General features: G+C 34.9%; 1 long non-coding RNA gene across 2 annotated transcripts in view; it reads right to left on the bottom strand.

The window, feature by feature from the left end:
* Window positions 1-625: 625 nt before the first annotated feature.
* LOC141554952 (uncharacterized) overlaps window positions 626-21,595 on the bottom strand; it is a 63,501-nt gene continuing 42,531 nt past the window's right edge. For both annotated transcript variants that reach the window (XR_012486015.1, XR_012486016.1), the window contains 3 exons: window positions 20,837-20,954; window positions 11,131-11,195; window positions 626-3,253 (listed from right to left, as the gene is read on the bottom strand). This is a non-coding gene — a long non-coding RNA (uncharacterized LOC141554952). The remainder of the gene's footprint in view (window positions 3,254-11,130; window positions 11,196-20,836; window positions 20,955-21,595) is intronic.

The raw sequence follows: 21,595 nt of genomic DNA, 5'->3' as shown, positions 1-21,595 counted from the left end.
CCATGGAAAAGGATATTCTTTCTTTCTCCTCCAATTTGTTAATGATGTGACCTTTTCTAAGTACTATGTTCATTTGGAAGTTATCTGGGCATAGGGTGTGAAATGTTGATCTACACTTAACTGTCTGCTCCAGTTTTTCAAAGTTATCATCAAATGGCAAATCCATTCCTCAGGAGAGGGATCTTAGATTTTATCAAGTACTATGCTACTATGTGCTGGTTGACTACTGTATCTTGTATCTTGTATTCTGTTTCATGGATTAATCTGTTTTTAACTGGCACCAAGTAGTTTTTGATCATCATTGCTTTGTGGTACATTGTTAGATTTGGTACTGCTAGGCCCCCCTGTTTCCTTCCCACTTTTTTCATTATTTCTCTTGAGATTATTGATATTTTGTTCCTCCAGATGTATTTCATTATTTTTTCTATTCTGTAATCCTTTGGCAGTCTTTCTGGTACAGCTCTAAATAAGTAATTTAAGCAGTATTGTCATCTTTATTATATTGCCCTCCATTTCATTTTCAACCAAACAAGCCTCCAACCCTTCAGGCAACAAAAAGACTACAATACTAAAAAAAAAAAAAAAATCTCTTGGCTATTTTATATATACACGATTGATTGGAAAGCAAAAAGCTTAGAGGCAGGGAGACCTGTTAGGAGGCTAGTGCAGTAAGTAGTATAGGTGAGAGGTGATAAAAGCCTGAATTCTTTTATCATATTTAGCATATTCTACTGTGTATTATAATCATTGACATATTTTTATCACTCTGTAGTTTCTTTGAAGACTGGGATTCTACCTTACTCATATTCTAATCCCCAGTAACACCTAGTCCAGTAGTGCCGGAGTGGTTGGTGCTTGTTATAGTAGCTTTAGGATGTATAGAGATTGCACTGAAGAATCAGTCCTGACATATAATGCTGAAAGACTATATAGCTTAATTGGAGATTTGTAATTGGAGATAAGCTCCAATTTGTAATAGGAGATAAGCTTCTAGGTTGGGAGCATAGAAAAGAAGCAAAAGTTAGGACACTAGGACAGTTAGCATTCCTCAAAGTATGACAGCATCTGATACCTTAAAAATGGGATTGAGAAAGAAAGGGAAAAGAATCAAATAAATACCTCACCAGAGAATTGGGTGGAGAAAGAATTTTATAATGGTCCTGGGAGGGACTCTCACCTGGATTTAGTTGGGGTTCAAGGTGCCCTAAAAACATTTGGGTTTCAGACTGGTATCACAAGGTGTCTCAAAAGAATTTGCAGGCTCAGACCCACCTCCAAGTCAAGGGGCAAAGTTTATTATAATTGTAATACCAATTAAAGCAGACTAGGTTCCAAAATAATGTAGCAAAGAATCAGGAGCAAGAAGATAAATTTGTAGGAAAAAGTTAGAGAAACTGGGTGTTTTCACATCACTGATATGCTCATTTTATGGCTTAGAGGTGGAGCTGAGAAGTGGTCTGGTATGCTCTCACAATTGTCTCAGAAACTTTGCTATCACTGACCAACAGATTGTTATCTGACAGCCAGCAATATTTAGGAATTACATCACTCCCAAGGCCAAGTGGCCTTAGAGTTATTGCTACATTTCCCTAAAAGCTGAACCCTATTATTACTCCCCTCAAACAATTGGGACCCAAATTCATTTGGGGAAAAGGGATGAAGGTCTCATTTTCTGGAGTTTCTTCAGACTGATAAGGAGTGTAGAGCTAGCCCTGCCCAGCGGGATCCAGACTGAGGAAGGGAGACTCGTGACTTGAAGATGATGGCAGCAGCATCCAGGGGGTGCTGAGATTCAGAATCAGGTAGCAGACGATATTCAGAATGAACTAGTAGTTGGAAGTTTGTGGCCTGGAGCCTAGAAGAAACAAAGCTCACGAAAAAGTTGAATAACAGTTGTCATGGAAATATAAATAACAACATCCTTGCAAGTAGAGGCTTTCTACTCTTAGGGTAGACTTGAGAGCATCATTTATGAAAAATTTATAAAAAGCATATCTGTATCACAGGACACATTGTACAAACATGGTATTTCCACACTAGTAACAAATTTGAATACAATGAACTTTTTCAGTGATGTAACACAAAATAACCTATTAAGTTGCATCCCTCTAAGAAAACTATTCTTATTGCATTAAAATTATCTTCTCTAAATCATACTGAAGATGTTTCAGATTTCATTTCAATAATCAATGGAATAACAATCAGGATCCATAGATAGCATATCAATTTCATACAAGTATATATTTAGTAAGAGGCAGATGACTAAGGCAAATACTCATTTACCTAATTATTTAGAATATAATGACTACATATTTTCAGACTAAAACAGCAAGATCTTGCATACTTGTATCATGCACATATTATGCACATGATTTCTACTGATCACTTCCTCTGATTATAGAAATTTGCTATAAGAGGAAAAAGCAGGGACATGATTATAATAGCATCAAAATAGATCCTTCAGGTTACAGCCTGAGAGTACATACATGACAGGAGAAAACAGCCGTTATCTCTGTTTGACTTTAGGTAATGGTCATAGTTGACAACCATTCATGTAGTAACAATTCCACCTCATAGCCAGGCACGGGAATAATCAGTGGGAAACAAAGAAACTGAGAATTAGGAAACTGAGTCATGAGGATCCAACCTTGAGCAGAGACCAAGATTGTCTTTCTAGCTCTGCCCAGATAGACATCCAACTGTGACAGTTCAGGATAGCATCCCTCTGAATAACTTGTGAGTTACTGACTTAATGATCCATCAGACAATCCCAAATTCAAAAACTTAAAAGAATATCAGTTACAGTCTCAAAAGATTTTATCTCTAATAGAAAATTCTACTAATCATAGCTTAGGAGTAGATGCATTATTTTTATTCTCATAAAGTTTCAATAAACAATAAAAGTTTACAAGGACTCACACACCTAAGATATTTTGTTTAATATCTTTAACTTTTTTTGTTTTCTTCTTCTTGATGTTAAACTCATCCTGGTGCAAGGATCAATCATTAGAAATCATTTCTATATAATAAATAAACTTCTAGATTCTTAGTAAACATATTCCTTGTTTGGGAACTATATATTCTAAACAACTTCATTTCTCAGGGCTGATAACTTGCCTATACTGCTGGTTAAAAGAAAATTGGCAACTTACAAATTAAGGAGAATTGACAGAGATCACAGAAAAGAGGCTGAGCTTGCTGCTCCCAACTATCAGCTTCCATGGGCTGTGGTGTTTGATACTTCCCCTTAATTCTGTGAAAAGAAGAAAGGGTGTTGCATATCCTCATACTTGAAGACAAACTGATAAGGCTTTCACCTTATCCATCTTGTTCCACACAGTAATTATCAATTTTAGGTTTAACATGAGGACAATAACTCCAAATAACTTAGAATTTTCATAATAGCCAAATAGTCTTAATTGTAATTTCCTCTTAATTTTCTAGCAAAGTTAGAAACACTTAATACCCTAAATTACATTTAGCAAGAGTGATGAAATAAAACTTTCCACCTTCTTTTTCAGTTATTCAATTTATTCTCTCTCCAAACTGTTGCAATTTGTCAGAGACAGTTCCAGCTTCCTCTCCTAGTCCCTTAAATAAATTTATCTTTTGTTTAGGGAGCAAACAAGACAATTCTTAAAATTGAGATAGAACAGAATCTATCACAAAAATAAATGTTTCAAATCATTTACAGCCAAGTTTCCAATTTTAACATGCATATCACTTTTTAAATTTATTTTAAAATTTACTTAACTTAAAGGTTCTGTTAAAGGCCTCATCTCCAAAATATATAGAGAACTGACTCTAATTTATAAGAAATCAAGCCATTCTCAAATTGATAAATGGTCAAAGGATATGAACAGACAATTTTCAGATGATGAAATTGAAACTATTTCCACTCATATGAGTGTTCCAAATCACTATTGATCAGAGAAATGCAAATTAAGACAACTCTGAGATATACTACACACCTGTCAGATTGGCTAAGATGACAGGAAAAAAATAATGATGAATGTTGGAGGGGCTGTGGGAAAACCAGGACACTGATACATTATTGGTAGAATTGTGAAAGAATCCAACCATTCTGGAGAGCAATCTGGAATTACGCCCAAAAAGTTATCAAACTGTGCATATCCTTTGATCCAGCAGTGCAACTACTGGGATTATATCCCAAAGAAATACTAAAGAAGGGAAAGGAACCAAATGTGCCAAAATGTTTGTGGCAGCCCTTTTTTGTAGTGGCTAGAAACTGGAAAATGAATGGATGCCCATCAATCAGAAAATGGTTGGATAAATTATGGTATATAAATGTTATGGAATATTATTGTTCTGTAAGAAATGACCAGCAAGATGAATACAGATAGGCTTGAAGAGACTTACATCAACTGATACTAAGTGAAATGAGCAGAACCAGGAGATCATTATACACTTCAACAATACTGTATGAGGATGTATTCTAATGGAAATGGATATCTTCAACAAAGAGAAGATCTAACTTAGATCCAATTGATCAATGACGGACAGAATCAGCTACACCCAGAGAAGGAACACTGGGAAATGAGTGTAAACTGTTTGCATTTTTGTTTTTCTTGCCGGGTTATTTTTACCTTTTGAATTCAATTCTTCCTTTGCAACAGCAAAAAAAATTTGGTTCTGTACACATATATTGTATCTAGGATATACTATAACATATTTAACAGGTTTGGGAATGCCATCTAGGGGAGGGGGTGGAGGGAAGGAAGGGAAAATTTGGAACAGAAGGGAGTGCAAGGGATAATGTCGTAAAAAATTATCCATGCATACGTACAGTCAAAAAAAGTTATAATTATAAAATTAATTTTAAATTATATTATAAAAAAAAATTACTTACCTTTAGTTTATGAGATTCTCTAAATTTTAATGAAATGTTCCAGTCAAACTGAATTACCATTTGATAATGTTTCAATTCATACAAACATTTCTCTTTTGTGAGCCAGGAAAGGGTTAAGTACCAGCTTTTACTGACAAGGCCCCCCAGGAGTCTTATTGCCTATAGTGAAAAAGTAGGCTGTTTGTTGCCAATTTTTAGAGTAGCATCAAACTGCTTTTCTGTCATTTCCTAAAGTTCTCAAACTCTTAAATCTGTTAACACTGTCAGTGCAAATAAATTACAACTTATATATCTCTTTAATGGGCTTTAATTAAAGCACCTTTAAAACTGCTTTTAAAAATCTCAACAAATTTCACTGAACCAAATATATATTCTTCTCTCTCTCACTCTTCCATCCATGTTATTCCTGCTGAAGTCAAGGAAGAAGAGAAGAGGAAAAGAAGAGAGAGAGAGAGAGAGAGAGAGAGAGAGACAGACAGACAGAGAGAGACAGACAGAGAGAGAGAGAGAGAGAGAGAGAGATTCTCTTTCCTCTGTGTACTATTGTCCTAGTCCTGGGGAACCTTAATTTCGTTGAATTTACTTTCAAATTACTTTACACATACACACAAATAATTCATCTCAACAGTGATGTTGTAAATTGGTCACATATAAAAACCCATATAAAGTTATCAAATATGAAGCAATTATATTCAATAAACAGTTAATATTCATTTGACCTTTGTTTTATGCTAAGCACTTTTGCAATCATGTGATCTTTACAACAACCAACTATTATTTCTCTTTACAAATCAGAACATTGGGCAGAGATAAAATAATTAGCCATAAATTACATAGCTAATACATTTCTACAGCTGAAACAGAGAATGGTGGGCTTACTAAAGGCAGAGGCTAACTGGCTTTCCACTTAATACTGCCATGCTAGGTGCTACTAGGGGCTTCCTAATTCTTCTTAAGCAGTTGCTGGACAGAGATGCTGGGGGTTGGGGTGGCTGGTGACAGGATCTCCCTTTGTTGGTAGTTTCAGGTACTATGCTGATCATGGGGCCTGACTCCCCACTCCACCCCCACCTCTCCAAGTTAGGTTGGGAAGGTGGGAAGGTATGGGAAGTCCCCACTGCCTTTGTTGCTTCTCCATTTCTACAGATATGGTTGAACTGGAATTTCCCTATGGTTTTTCAGCTTTCTTTTTTCTTAATCTGAATCCAAGATGAGAGGGGCTTACAGAGGGACATGGGTATATCGATCTTGTTAGCAATCTCCACAACTGAGATATTACTCAGGACTCCGGGGAATGGAAGCATGCTGAGTGATAAAGGTTGTGGATACCTTTAATATCTTTTGGGGTACAACCTTAACCTTTATGTAAAGTAAATCATAATTTCCTTTCCCAATGGAGCAGAAGAGGACTCCTGACAATTTAGGAGTCAAGTAAGGATTAGCAAAAAGTTGCTGTGTACCTAGTTTGTTTTTTTTAATGACTGCCAAACTCCTTAATCATTGCTGCTAAGAGGTTATTTTAATGATTCTATGGTTTTAATTAGCTATTTTAATTAGCTAACTTTATTTCTGTAGTGCCCAGCTTGGCCAAAACTGAGATCCACAGGAAAAAAAGTTAGGCTTTTCCTTTTTTAAAGTGGGAATCCAGGATGTTTAGAAATCTTTCCCAGTGTTCTAACTACAGCATAGAAGCTTTTTCCCTGCTGGCAGCATTTCAGATTTTTGCAGGTAACAAAATCTAGCTCACAGAACAAACATGACAGATATTCTGCATAGAGACACAGACAAAATGACATGGAAGAGGACTGTCCCATCTTTACCAAAAACCATAAAATTTCTTTTCCTATAGTGCCTTGCCTTCTGCAGCATCCCAGGGAGGTAAAAAGGTGGCAGAAATTCCCTAGTCAGGAGAGAACTATACTGAGAATTGCAAGAATTCCCAAGACCTGGTAACACCAGTCAAGGAAAGTTTGCTGAGCATGGAGCTCCTGATGACCCAATAAGCCTTCCTATGTGCTTGGGGTATCCTAGCTATAGGATAGAGAGAGAAAAGAATAGGAGGCTTACCTTGACAAGAAGGAGATGAAGCCAGGGGAGCCCAAACTCTCCCATATGGGCCACCAAATGTTGGAGTTGAAGAAGACCCCAAAAAGAATGGGGTTCCAGACTGATGTTGCAAGGTGTCTCAAAAGAATTTTCAGGCTGGAACCCATCTCCAAATCGAGGCAAAGTTTATTATTATAATTGTAATATCAATTAAAATGGCGCAAGTTCCAAAAGAGTTTAGCAAAGAATCAGGAGCAAAAAAATAAATTTATAAGAAAAAGTTACAGACACCAAGTACCTCATGTTACTGATATGCTAATTTTAGGGCCTAGAGATGGAGTTGAGAAGTAGTCTGGTAGACATCGCATTATTGTCTCAGAAGCTTTGTTATCACTGATCAACACATTGTTATCTGACAACCAACAATGTTTGTAGAACTATATTGCTCCCAAGGCCAGGGAACTTTAGGGTTATTGCCACATTTCCCTCCAGAAGCTACACCCCATCAGTTATACCAATCCCTTGCCAACCTTTCTGGTGCAGTGGGGAGGGTAAACCAAGAAGAATATACCTCAGGCATCAATACATTTTATGGATGAAAAAAGGGGGGTAAAGTCTTTTAGAGGGAGCAGCAAGGTTTTACCTAGGTATACCTGATTAGATTCCTAACTCTGATGTCACTGATGATCAGACAGGGAAGCACCAATCCATCCTGGCAGGGAAGATTCTAACATAGAAGATTCCAGGCATAAAAGATACCCCCAAAAAGGAGAGGGTATATATAGAAAGAGGAATGTGTATAGAGCAAAGACAACCTGTCACAACAAAGAATAATAGGCCCAGAAAACCAGAGAAATTTTCTGTTCTGACACAGCACGATACATGCATGCACACATGTAAATTTTAAATTATTTACCATTCCCCCTCAAGATGTTCCTCTAAAGTTATACCTAGTTTCAAAATCCTACTCAGATTATTATGTATTCATAATCACAGCTAACAAGTCACCTTCTGATGCTTCCTTTTTTAACCAAACCAAAGGAGCTGAATTGTTTAAATTAATGTATTAATTAAATTTTATTCATTCAAATTTAAAAAATTAATTTAGCAAAGTAGTCATGTTAATAGAAAGGCAAAATTCCTACTACTCCCAATCCTATATGTATACACTTTCCCACCAATTCCCTTGAAACCAGTGGGAGAAGGAATGCTCTTCATCAACTAATACTAGTTTTGTCTCAGCTAATAGTCCTCTGCCTAAAGCAATCACTTGCAGCTTTCCTTTAGGGCTACTAAGATCTGCTGTGACAATTCCTCTGTCTTGCCGCCATCTGCTGTTTCCCTGCTGAGTTGCTACTATCATTTGCTATTTCACCACTGAAATGTTCTTCAGAAGTCTCTCTACCAGCTGCTGCTAGCATCCACTAAGACTTTTCTGCTGAATTGAGGATTCAGGAAGTCTTCACAGCCATTTTGTTAAGTTGTCTTTAACCTCAGGACTATTTCAGCTCAATCAAACCTACAATTGCATTCAGCCAATAGGAAAAGAACCTCATAGTCAAGTTCATCTTTTTTTTTAATTATTTCATTTCTTTGAAATAAAGGACTCTTCAGGCTTGTTTGCCATTCTAGTTGGAGTAAATTTTTTTCAATTCTTAATATAATCATGGCTAGTAGTGTTAGATCCACTAACCTGATTTACCTGATGACAGCTAGGTAGTATGCTGGAAAGAGTATGCTCATCTTCCTGAATTCAAATCTGGCTTCAGATACTTAATAGCTGTATGACCCTGGGAAAGTCACTTAATCCCTCTGTAAAATGAGCTAGAGAAGGAAATGACAAACTACTCTAGTATTTTTGCCAAGAAAACCCCAAATGGGATCACAAAGAGTGGAACATAACTGAAATGAGTGAGCAACAATAATAGGATAGTATATGTCATTTGTCACTCTATAGCAGGGAGATGTAACTGTTAACCTTTCTCCTAAGTTCCTGCAAGTTTCTCTAACCCTTCCCCATCCCATTTTGCACAATTAAACTAAGTCTGTGTTATTTTGTTGTTATTGTTCAGAGAGCAAAGATGGAGCTACCCTGACTAACCTTGTGTGGTTCAGCACTGGAGTTCTCAAACATTTTTGAAATGATGAAACAATGCTCTTATTGAATTCTGAACAGAAAGAACTGTTCACCCAGTTCACCTTTTTGGTCATTTTCTTCTCTTACTGGTTATAGATCATGTCATGTCTAGGAGAGTCTATTCCTAAATGGATTAGAGAAAGAATATGGCTATCTTCCCTACCCACCTATCCACAAGAAATGGTAACTAGCTACCACGTGGCTTTTGGAAAAGGGGGTTGGCTAGTAAAGTCAACTCTGGACCTGAAGGCCCCAGCTTCCATTTCAGTTTTCACCTAAGTAGAGGTGTCTGAATTCTAATCTCAAGATGGATAAATATAGGCATGGAATAAACTCATTCTTGTGAGTTTGAGAGATCAGAAGTTCTCTAATCAGATGGACAGGGGGATTTCTACATTGGAAATGATACTGCTATCAATAAAGGACCTCAACTCTCTGACGTGGCTTGCCAAAAGACAAGAGTTGTTTTGGATAGTGTTGTTTGATTAGTGCAGAGGTAAAATGTCAAATCCTTATTTAGCAGTGCTGCAAAATACCACATGTTTTGATTATAGACTTAAGTCTGAACCTTCTAGGAAGGGGAATAGTAGTTATACTGCCATATTCTGATGTCTTTCTGTCAGTGTAATCTTGTGTGCCTAATATTTTTTATTATAGCTTTTTATCTACAAGATCTATGCATGGGTAATTTTTCAGCATTGATAATTGCAAAACCTTTTGTTCCAATTTTTCGCCTCCTTCCCCCCACCATCTTCCTCAGATGGCAGGTACACCAATACATGTTAAATATGTTAAAGTATATATTAAATACAATATATATACATATTCATACAATTATTTTGCTGCACAAGAAGAATTGGACTTTGAAACAGTGTACAATTAGCCTGTGAAGGAAATAAAAAATGCAGACGGACAAAAATAGAGGGATTGGGAATTCTATGTAGTGGTTTTTGTGTGCCTAATATTAAGAATTCTTTTTGTGTGGAGGAAATAAATACATGCACCACATCTGAATTATTCTGTACATTGAATACTTTTCGACTCCTTTCTTAGAAAAGACCCTAGACAGGAGTCAAACATAAGCTATAAGTAATTTTTCCATGAGGCTCCAAGAAAGGGATATAATGAGTCATAGAATATGAAAAAAATAATCTGATCATTATCTTAGGTGGTCAAGCTCTCTCAGAATTGAACTCTGTTACTGCATCTATGAGCCCAGGGCAAATAAATCTCTTGGGGGAGAGGGAAACATACCATCCTGCTTCTTTGGCCCAGCAGCTGTTGTTATTGTTAGAAGAAGAATTTGCATAGTTCCTCTTGTGATGGTCACCCAACCCTGCCATCAAACCCATTCAAAAAAAATGTGAGGCATAATGCCAGCACAAATTGAACATTTATTAACCAGCTACAGACTGATGTAGTAGAGACTGCACAGAATTTAAAATTGGTAAATTAAAATTCAAATCTGTCCTGCCACTTACTGGTTGTATGACCACGAGCAAGCTGCCTCTTAGTAACTTAGAGACCATAGGCAAGCCATTCAGAGCTTGTTTTCTTATCTATACAATAAGGATATAGCAGTTGTATTAAATACCTAACAGATTTGTGGTGAAGATATGGGATCACATATGTGAAATATCAGACAGTAAATTATAATTATTACAAAGTGGAAAACAGTGTACACAAAGATGAAAAATGGTAAAATGCTTGCCTAGTAGGGAGATGAGGCATAGATAACAAAAAACTGTAACACAAGACTGAATGTGATATTTGTATAGAGAGGTCAGAGAGAAATGAGAAGTTCAAAGATTAAGTCCAGAAACACAACAAATTCAGAGCCATCTGACTTTAACAGATAGAGACTTTTGATAATGATTTTCTGCATAAATTTCTTACTTTTATCCCTCTGGATTTCAAAGCTAGAAACTAGTAAAAAAAACAAAACAAAACAAACAAACAAACAAACAAAAACTGTGACCTGACTTTAATTGCTCCTTATACATGGAGATTAACTTCAGCCAAATTATTTTTAGAATTAGGATTTTGAAAAATCTAGTCACATCATCCCCAGCCTTACCTTTTAGATTCTTTTCACTGGAAATTTTCAGCATATTTTCAAAAGATATAATTTATCTTGTTCATCTGCAAGAATAAATCCCATGTCACATTTTATTAATAAACTATTAGGAAGAACCTTCAGATTTTGGAACAACACAGCTTTATTATCTCCTTTTTTATTCAAGACCTAGAAAATTCAATTTAAATAATCTTTAGAATAGTAAGAATGCTGAATATGGAGTCAGAGGATCTGGGTTCAAATTCTACATAACCTCAGAAAAGTTATTTAACATCTCAGGGTCACATGTTCTTCATTCATAAAATGAGGGGACTGAACTAAATTATTTCAGTCCTTCCAGTATTTAAATTCATCACCTTCTTGTAACCTAAGTGTGGCACCAACCCCAACTCTTCCAGGCTCTCTCTCTCTCTCTCTCTCCTCTATAACCCTAGATTGGTTCATTCAATACCCTCGTACTTATTTTAGCAGGCTGGAGTGATTCTCCAAAGGGACAACCATATGGCTAATACAATTTACTCTTAAGAGTTCTTATTGGATGTGGGAAGGGAGATACTTCTACTATTTAACACAGCAACTCCTGAGCAACCCCTATTGATGGGCTTCTATTTACATAAAATCAGTCACAATGATACCAGTGACTTTTAAAAACAAAATATTTACTAAACAATAAGACAAAAGAATAATCATACCATTAAATCAAGAGTGATTAAAAGCAGAAAAAAAAATCATTTCATAATATTTACTCAATAGAAGGCAGAAGCAGGAATACTCCAAATATAAGTCTACCCATAAATCTGTGTCACATTCTTCCATTGATGAACAATGTATCTGTGGGAAAGACTAAGTACATACAGAAATCCAGAAGTGAGGTGTTATGGGTCATAATATTACAGTGAGGCACATGAGTAGGGAATCTATGTGCCTCACAACTTTGGACTGCTTACCTGGATATCAGTGGTCCCTTAAGGAACCAGTATGTACCATGTCACCAGTTTCTTCTCTGAATCTCTCTGCTTTCCAGATGAACAAAGCTGCTTCTCTGCTATTCTCATGGTACTACAAGAAGCTCTTAAAGTAATGCTGTAGCATTATATTCTGAATAAAGGAGCAGTTCTCTTAAGTCTTGAATTTGCCAATGAAATCAGATTTGTTCTCTATGAGCTATGAGAGATTTCTTCTTGAGGCACAGAAGACAGTATAGTAATGACAATACAGAAGAGTAAAGACAGTAAAGAACAAAGAAAGAAAACCTCTGATGAATTTCCTTTCTCTCATACAGTAGCAATATCTCCTTTCCCCATTCTTCATCAAATAGCATAATTGTCTCTTTCTTAGCAAAGCAATACATCTTCTCCAATCAGCACAATTCACAGTAAAGCATATGCAAAACCTGTTTTTCTTCCTCTGTCAATTCCTCAGAAGTCATGGATGTCAGGAAAAGACCATAGCACTTGAGAAGTTTCCCTTCTCTCATGTAATATTAAGAAGCAATAAACTCAACCAATTTTCTACACAGTCACACGTGAGGAGCATTGTGCTTTCCTCCAATCTGATTCTAGCAGTTACAGAACCTTCCTCTAAGACTATCACCATCTGCAGGTTCTTTGGGACTTATCTGACATCATCCAAAGCAATTACTGTTACATTTTGATTCTCCTCTATTTTACTTCTTTCAAGCAATAAAAGGCAATGTTAGCTATTAGCTTCTCTCTTCAGACAGCTAATTTCTTCTCATCTCCTATATATACCTTTTAATGCCTCAAATCAGGACTTCCTCTTGAGTAATTTATCTATAACAGGTTAAAAATAACTCAAAAATCACAGTTTGAGCAGGCGTAGCACAAACAATGTAAAATTTTCCCATGGTCTCCAAATAATTCTGTGACTTATAGTTTTCAGCTGTATCCTTCAAACACCTGAATAAACCAATGACCAATAATAATGCCTTGTAACTTCCTCTGCCTTCAGCCAGTTCTTATGTCTTTGAACTGATTTCAAACAGGCTCTCATAGTACATTTGTATGAGGGTCAGTTTTCTCGCAGGTCCTTAGAACTTCCCAAGCTGATTTTTCAACATGAATGCAATTTTTTGCCCTTTGGGGATAAATAAAATGTCCATATATGAAAAATACATTACACTATAATTCATAGTATTCTGGATTCCTGCATTCATAACATTTCACTCAATATTCTGGGAAAGAATGAAGGACCAGCCTTTATATCTTCAAGTGTTTTCTTCATTTATGCATTCACTCTCATTAAATAAATATTTAATAAGGACCCATCGTGCAAGATATTACGGTAAGTACTGTATGAGATACAAAGATATTTTGAGTCTGGCCTTTGCCTTTGTGAAGCTTTTAATAGCCAAATCAAGTTCAAAATAATAGGGTTATACATCCCATCATTCATCACTAGATCTTGAGCATAATAACCCATCAAATCATTTTCTTTCATTAACAGATTATAGAACTAGAGCTAGATGTGTCCTTGGAGGTCATCTAATACAATCTTCTCATTTCTAATTATCATTAACACCAACAATAATAGCTAGCATTTATATAGGACTTTAAGGTTTTCAAAGAATCAAGAAGGTAGAATTAATAAGACAGCCATTGATTAAATATTGGAAGACAGAAGGAATAGTTAAAGACAGTTCCTGGACTTGAGCTTGGGTGGCTGGAAATGATGGTGCCCTAAAGAGAAATAGGGCAGAGAAGAATAAGAATAGGCTTAGAAAGGTAATGAGTTCTGTTTTGGAAATGTTGAACTTGATAAGTTTATGAGATATAACTGATATAGCATTAGACATGGCAAGAGGAAGAATTGGGTTCCAGTCCTGACTCGGATGCCTATTAGCTGCAAGAGTCTATACAAGTCACTTAACATTTATGGGCCTCAGTTTCCTCAACTGGAAAAAAAAGAGAGTTGGATTTGGCGAGCTCAGATTTACAATTATCAATCCTATAATCCAGGTAGAAAGGTCAAGCATTCAGTTGGAAATATCAAATAAGATCTCTGGAGAAAGATAATGTAGATATAAGAGTCACCTGCATGGAGATAATAGTTGCAATTCATGAGGCTGATGAAATTGCTAAGGGAAAATGTGCAAAAAGAGAAAGAGCCCAGGACAGAACCCAGGGACACTCCTTTAAAGGTGAAGGCAGGGGCAGCTAGGTGGCTAGGAGGACCCAAGTTCAAATCTAGTCTCAGACACTTAACACTTCCTAGCTGTGTGACTCTGGGCAAGTCATTTAACCCCAGCTTCAGAAAATAAATAAACAAACAAACAAACAAACAAACAAATAAACAAATAAATAAATAAAGGTGAAGGCAAATGGATAATGAAGCTGGAAAGAAAGGAAACTGAGAAGGAAGAAAAGCTCAATAGGTAGAAACAATGACATAGGAACATTGGAGAATACAGGGAGGAAAGATCATCTTGGAGGATAATATAAGTGTCAAAAGCTACAGAGATGAAGACTAAAAAAATGGTATTAAATTTCAAAATAAAGAAATGGTCGTTACTAATGAGTTACTACTCAGGAAAAACAGTTTAAGTAAAGTAGTGATAAAGAGAAAAGCCAGAATGCAAGAATCTAAAATATAGGTAGGAGGTAAGAAAATGGAGGCAACTTTTTCTAGGAATTTAAAGGCATAAATTGAAAGCTTTAAGTCAGTGGTGTCAAAGTCAAATAGAAATGGATGATGTTTCTGCCATATTAATTTCCAATTTTCCCAGCAATTTTTGTCAAACATTGAGTTCTTATCCCAAAAGCTGGAACTCAATGTTTGACAAAAATTGCTGGGAAAATTGGAAATTAATATGGCAGAAAGTAGGCATTGACCCACACTTAACACTGTACACCAAGGTCAGGTCAAAATGGGTTCATAACCTAGGCATAAAGAATGAGATTATAAATAAATTAGAGGAACATAGGATAGTTTACCTCTCAGACCTGTGGAAGAGGAATGAATTTATGTCCAAAGAATAACTAGAAAGCATTACTGATCACAAAGTAGAAAATTTTGATTATATCAAATTGAAAAGTTTTTGTACAAACAAAACTAATGCAGATAAGATTAGAAGGGAAACAATAAACTGGGAAAACATTTTTACAATCAAAGGTTCCAATAAAGGCCTCATTTCCAAAATATATAGAGAATTGACTCTAATTTATAAGAAATAAAGCCATTCTCCAATTGATAAATGGTCAAAGGATATGAACAGACAATTCTCAGATGAAAAAATTGAAACTATTTCTAGCCATATGAAAAGAAGCTGCAAGTCATTATTAATCAGAGAAATGTAAATTAAGACAACTCTGAGATACCATTACACACCTGTTAGATTGGCTAGATAATGCACAATGTTGGAGGGAATGTGGGGAAACAAGGACACTGATACATTGTTGGTGGAACTGTGAATACATCCAGCCATTCTGGAGAACAATTTGGAACTATGCTCAAAAAGTTATCAAACTGTGCATACCCTTTGACCCAACAGTGTCACTATTGGGCTTATATCCCAAAGAGATCTTAAAAAAGAGAAAGGGACCTGTAGGTGCAAGAATGTTTGTGGCAGCCCTCTCTGTAGTGGCCAGAAACTGGAAACTATGTGAATGCCCATCAATTGGAGAATGGCTGAATAAATTGTGATATATGAATATTATGGAATATTATTGTTCTGTAGGAAATGACCAACAGGATGATTTCAGAAAGGCCTGGAGAGACTTATATGAACTGATGCTGAGTGAAATGAGCAGGACCAGGAGATCATTGTATACTTCAACAACAATACTATATGACGATCAATTCTGATGGATATGGCCATTTTCAACAATGAGATGAACCAAATCAGTTCCAATAGAGCAGTAATGAACTGAACCAGCTACACCCAGCAAAAGAACTTTGGGAGATGACTGTGAACCACTACATAGAATCCCCAATCCCTCTATTATTGTTCACTTGCATTTTGGATTTCCTTCACAGCTAATTATATACTATTTCAAAGTCCGATTCTTTTTGTACAGCAAAACAACTGTTTGAACATGTATACATATATTGTATTTAATTTATACTTTAACATATTTAACATGTTTTGGTCAACCTGCCATGGGGGGGGAGGGGAAAAATTAGAACAAAAAGTTTGGCAATTGTCAGTGTTGTAAAATTACCCATGCATATATCTGGTAAATAAAAACTATTAATAAAAAATTAAAAAAAAAAGAAATGGATGATGTATACTAATTTAGTTTTAAAATGTAATATTAGCTATATTTTATATTGTTAAATATTTCCTAGTTTTATTTTAATCTGGTTTGGGTCATATTCATGAATATTGTAGGTCTGCAGCCCACTGGTATTTTGTTTGCTATGTCTAATGTAAATGAATTTAGATATCAAAACTTAGTCTAATTCTTTATTTATCAAATGAGGAAGCTGAGACCTAAAGAAGTTTAAATGACTTGACTTGAGTAAAAGTAGTACAAACTAGATTTTGAAGGCAGATTCTATATTTTTGCCACTGTACTAAGTCTTGTCCTATTTTAAAACTTAAATACTTTACTACTTTCTCTATCTTTCCCTAAGTCACAAATTCATGAAAGGTTAAAGAGAAAAAGAGAGGACATTTCTATTTAGTCTGGTGTTTTGAATAAGTCTATGAATTAGGTTATTCTATCTAATTCCTGTCTGCAGTGGGAACAGGAAAAAAATGAGAAAGAGGACAGAATGGTAAAAGCTGAACAGATTTCCAGCTCCTTCTGAATCTAATTATCACAATACAGCTTCATTGTTTTATTCAAAGTACAGTTCACTCTGACATAAACAATAATGGGAGAGAACATTAGTACAAATAATAGTGAAACCCAAATAGCACTAATCCACTCAGCAGATCTGGAGGCTGTGACCTCATGTTCCATGATAAGGAAGCTATTTCTGGGTGTTTCCATCTGTTATCATCATTTTACTATAAAAATGGAGATGGGGTAGGGAGCATTAGAAGAAAATAATATGATTAAATTTAGAATATTCCCTGGTATCAACTAAGTTAATATCTGACTACTCAATATATACATTTTACTATATACATGAGTCCTGATATACTGAATTTTTATTTTAAAAAACTCAGCTTTGTGACTGTTGGCATATCAGGAAGATGTAAAATTGAAAAAATTTTTGACAAAGTAGGAATACATTCAATATATGTTACCTGAAGAATCCCAGTATGTAATTTTTCATTCCTTCCTTTATAAATTCAAAAGATAAAAATTCTCCTATCTGACCTGATCAGGGATGTTCCCGCTAGCTTTGCTGCCATCATAATTACCATGACTGACTTCACTGTAAAAGAAAGTAGCTCAAAGATGGTGTAGTGCAGTGGTTCTCAATATGTGAGTGACATCTTCTAAGGGAATTTGAGTTTGAAAATATTTTCATAATAATAATATACATTATTTACCTATTAAAATATCTCTCTCTTTTCCAATGATGTATCTGTGTAAGGATGGATTTTCTTCATAGACTTTAACTAAAATAACATATTGCAACAGACTAAATGTAGAGCAAATATGAAACCCTGGTTGTTTCTGATTGTTAGACATCAAAGAACTTTGTAAACATATGTAAAACAATGCTACTCTCACTTGACTGTTTTTTTGAAAAGTACTTGTTTTCCATAAAAATATACTATGTTTAATATATGAGTTTAGCATTGTTTTTAAATAAATTATACATTTTAAGTTTTATTTGTATTAATTTCTAATTCAGTAAATAGACATAATCCACATAAAGAGAAGTTCTTTGAATTTTTTAAGAGGATAAAGGAATCTTAACACCTATAAAGATTAAAAATCATTTTTGTAATTGAATTATTTTTAGTCACATCCAACTCTGTGAGCCCATGTGAAGTTTTCTTGGCAAAGACATTGAAATAGTTTGCCATTTCCCTCTCCAGCTCTTTTTATAGCTGAGTAAGTTAAGTCAGACAAGGTCAAGTGACTTGCCAAGGATCACACAGTTAGTAAATGTCTCCTCTGAGGCTACTTAGGAACTTAGGAAGATGAGTCTTCCTGAGTCCAAGCCCAGTGCTCTCTCTATCCATTGAGTCATCTAGTTAGATGCCTCTGAAATTCACTGCCCTAAAAGAAAAAGTGCTAGATCTAAGAGTTTGCATTCTTTCTCCAACATTGACCAAATAATCAAAAAAGGGCAAATCACTTTACTCAATGCCCCAATTTCTTATACAATGTAAATAATAATAAGTAACAATTTATCACATAGAATTGTTGTAGGGAAAATTATTCTAAACCTTACAGCAGAATATTAATACAAACTATTAGTTTTTACTGACATGGAATTGATGCTGGTTTTTAAAAACAGATTTTATATTAATTCCTTTTGATTTTGTATCATATTTCCAAATATCCCCATCCCTAAAAGTGAATCCTTCCAAATAACAAACCAAAACAAAAATCAACAACACTGTGAATGTGTTTGACAATATATTCAATACTCTGTTCCCATCTCTCTGCTAAAAGGAGGGAAGTTTGTTGCATTCTCTTTTCTCTGGAGCCAAAATTAGTCATTATAATATACTCTGAGTTCAGTTTCCTTTTAATGTTCTTTCTATTTCATAGGGTTTCTATATTCTAAAGTGGAAAGGGATTTCAATACAAGCCCTTACTTTATAGATGATGGCACTGAAACCTAAGGGGTTAAATCACTTTTCCAAGACCATACAGGAATTGTCAGAGGTAGGATTTGAATACAAGTGTTTGCACTATGGAATCCAGGCTCTTTTCCCTTTACATTATTGTAGCTGCATTTATTCTTAGTTCTGCTTACATCATTCTCCAACCATTCATATAAGAATTCCCTTGTTTTTCTTAATTCTTCATGTAATGGGAAAGGAGTGAGTTGACTAGATTACCCTTGATCAAATGATAGACCCCAGCCTAGCTGATGAAATTACCAAAGAGTAAAGCCAAAACAAATTCAAAGAACTATATACTTTTTAAACTTTGATCTATGAAGTTTTTCCACCAATTTTGACAGAATTACACAACAGCAAGCTATTGGCAGACCAAAGGATGAATCACGCTCATAGTGGGTCTTTTTTAAAAAAATAGGATACTCTCTAGAGTCAGTCAAGGTAGGAGCCAGCTTTGAGCAATATGATCTCTATGAGTTGGTAGAGTCAGTCATTTGGATTCAATCTATGGAGGATGACAGGCCAAGAGAGCCCAGCTAAGTGGGCTGTCCAACAGATAATCTACTAAGAGAAGGATAATGAGGATATCAGAGGAAGGGAAAGGAAATCAAGATCCTGCAATGTCAGTGGTGTAAGTGCCTGTTACTATATATGTTCCCTACTTGTGTGCCTCTCTATTATTGTCCTATGTATCTATTCTATCTATTGACACTGTATATAGAGTACAGCCCAGATTTATGGAAGGAGGATATTTTGTTACTATTGTTCTCAAAATATTATCTCAATAAATACCTTTGCTTTGAGCTACTTATATCTACTAGCTGAATATTAAACATAAGCATATTGGTAGGGGTTCATAAATTATAGTTTTAGGAGCAAAAACCTAAAAAGTATCTTGTATCTAAGGTCATCCTCCCAGATGACCCAATCTGTAACTAACTGCAAGCACTAAAGAGGTCCTATGTTTTGTCATTTTTTTACTGAATAATATGGTGTTCCATTCATATATTATAGTTTATTCAGCCTTTAAACAATCAATGGGCATTTGTTTTGTTTCCTCTTTTTGGTCACCACAAAAAAAAAACTGATGTTAAGACTATTTTGATATTATTTGATACTTTCTGATTTTGACCTCATGGAGGAATCAAATCAGATAAAAATATGTAACATGCTGTGTAAATCTTAGAATTGTATAAATGCTATTATTATATAACCAATAGTGGAATCATTGAACCAAAGACAGAATAGATTTTTCACTTTTTTACTTTTCTTGAATAATTTCTGATTATTTCCCAGAATATCTAGATTTTTAATTGTTTTCTAGTTCACAACTACACCAATATTGGAGTCACTTTCTTCCTATAGCCCCTCCATCTTTTATCATCTTTGTCAATTTGATGGCTGTGAATGAAATTTTTTTTATTTTTATTTTAATTCACATTTGTCTTATTATTGGATATTTGGAACATTTTTGTATGATCATTCATAGTTTATAATTTTTTTGAAAACTGTGTTCAACTTTTCTCAAAAGTATTTCAAACTATTAACAACCAAACTATTAATAACTATATGAAAATCTGATGTAAACCACTAAAAATAAGGAAAATGTACATGAAGAGAATTTTGGGGTGTCACATCATACCCAGAAAATTAGTGAAAATGATAAAAGATGAGAATAGTCCATATTAGTGGGGTTATAGAAAGACAGATACACTAACATACCATTGATAGAATTATAAATTGGTCTGATTATTCTGGAAAACTATTTGGAATTATAAGGAAAGTGACTAACATATTCCTTTGATTCCAGGCATTGTATACTAGGCATATTTCTCAAGAAGGCCAAAGATGAAAAGTAAGCTTATGTACATCAAAATATTCATAGTAGCCAAAGTATTTGTACTAGCGATGAACTGGAAACAGAAGATGCCCATTGATTGGTGAATAGTTAAACAAGTTGTTTAGGAGGCAAGTAGATGGATACAATACCAGACTGGAGTTAGGAATACTCATCTTCCCAATTTCAAATCTTGCCTCAGACACTTAGTGTCTGATCCTGGGCAGGTCACAATGTTGTTTGCATCAATTTTCTCATCTGTAAAATGAACTGGAGAAGGAAATGCCAAATCACTTCAGTATTTTTGCCAAGAAAACCCAAATAAAGGCACAATCAGACTTGACTGAAATAACTAAACAAGAACAGCAAACAAATCATGTACCTGAATGAAATTAAATATTACTATGCAATATAGTATAGGAAGAGACATGAATTGATACAAAATGAAATAAACCCAGAAAATAATACACATATTGATTACAATATTATAAATGGAAAGAACAACAAAAATAAATTGAATGCTATGAATATGATGACAAAAATTAGTCCTGAAAATTGAAAAAAATTATCAACTTCTTTTTTAAAAAAAATTAATAGTTTTTATTTACCAGATATGTGCATGCGTAATTTTACAACACTGACAATTAACAAACCTTTGGTTCTAATTTTTCCCCTCCTTCCCCCTTGCCCCGATGGCAGGTTGGCCAATACATGTTAAATATGTTAAAGTATAAATTAAATACAATATATGTATACATGTCCAAACAGTTGTTTTGCTGTACAAACAGAATCGGACTTTGAAATATTGTACAATTAGACTGTGAAGGAAATCCAAAATGCATCTGGACAAAAATAGAGGGATTGGGAATTCTATGTAGTGGTTCATAGGTATCTTCCAGAGTTCTTTCGTT

This window comes from Sminthopsis crassicaudata, chromosome 2 (assembly GCF_048593235.1).
Source record: "Sminthopsis crassicaudata isolate SCR6 chromosome 2, ASM4859323v1, whole genome shotgun sequence".
Taxonomy (NCBI): Eukaryota; Metazoa; Chordata; class Mammalia; order Dasyuromorphia; family Dasyuridae; genus Sminthopsis; species Sminthopsis crassicaudata.
The sequence above is the reverse complement of the archived record's forward strand: the minus strand, read 5'-3'. Positions and strand labels throughout refer to the sequence as shown.